Here is a 1143-nt window from a genome sequence, read left to right on the forward strand (position 1 = left end):
GCACGTTTCATCAAAACAAGTTCATTCCCGAGGCCATTTTGCAGAGGCACTATTACCATGTCCGACGCTAAGAGCCGCCCAAGACAATTGTGATTGGTTTAAAGAAATGCCAATAAACCAGAGCACGTTTTCCTTCCATCTCGGAATGCTGATTGGACTAGCCAGACTCCGCTGCGCTGTGGAAGAAGGTCTGGCAACGCGAAACATAGAGCTATTGTATTGCACCTTACAACCTCTCCTATATAAGAGAAGAAAGACAGGAAATAGAATAACCTGAGGCAACTGAAACTATTTGGCATTCAAGTTGTCTGACTGGAGACTCCTCTGAGCTCCCGATGACAACAATGCCATTCGGTAAGAGACGGGACCAGCTGAGCATGACTTCAATCCAATTCTTTGCCAGCGTCTGTGAAAGTCACAGAGCCCAAATGATTCTGTTCAGTGGTCAAATAAGAAACAAGGGAAATATCAGGGCACAGTCGACTACTTAGAAATATCATCAAAATTGCTCATTGTGCTGCAATGAACTTGAGGGATATTGTCCACATGAAGGCGTGCTGGACATGTAAGAGCACAGAGAGATGTCTTTTATTGTCAAGATTCATTTCATGAAGTCGCACCAAAGTTACCTCCCGCTTTAAGTGACTTCAATCATTTCCTGGAGAAGCTTGCGCAACATCCAACATGAGCGTTGCATTTACACTTCGGTTCACCGGGAAGAGAGTACAAATACACAAACACGCAAACACATCCCTGCTGCATGAAAACAAAGCAACACTCGTAAGCCTGGCCTTTTTCTAGCTGTGCCATTTCTGCCACGTCTGTACATGACAGAATGTTGTATCTGAGTCCCATTAAATGAGATTTACATTGCTAGAGTTTCAGTACATAATCAAACCTGTACTTTTCAGGTCAGAGACATACTATGTGAAATCAAGATGATATAAAATACCTTGATTATAAGACATTTGCCTTCAACATATCAAAGTAGCAAATACTACAGCCTCATTAAATCCAAAAACTACCATTAAAATGTCTTTTATAGAAGCCTCCCACCTTCACTCGCTTCAAAAAGAAGTGGCTCTTTCAAGTCTCAAAGAAAATTATGTGGACATACAGACAGACAAACACACACACACACAC

General features: G+C 42.0%; 1 long non-coding RNA gene across 1 annotated transcript in view; it reads right to left on the reverse strand.

The window, feature by feature from the left end:
- Positions 1–743: 743 nt before the first annotated feature.
- The window catches only part of LOC116671590 (uncharacterized), a 14712-nt gene continuing 14312 nt past the window's right edge, over positions 744–1143 (reverse strand). The window contains exon 3 of the long non-coding RNA XR_004327309.1: positions 744–756. This is a non-coding gene — a long non-coding RNA (uncharacterized LOC116671590). The remainder of the gene's footprint in view (positions 757–1143) is intronic.

This window comes from Etheostoma spectabile, chromosome 21, assembly GCF_008692095.1.
Source record: "Etheostoma spectabile isolate EspeVRDwgs_2016 chromosome 21, UIUC_Espe_1.0, whole genome shotgun sequence".
NCBI classification, from domain to species: Eukaryota; Metazoa; Chordata; class Actinopteri; order Perciformes; family Percidae; genus Etheostoma; species Etheostoma spectabile.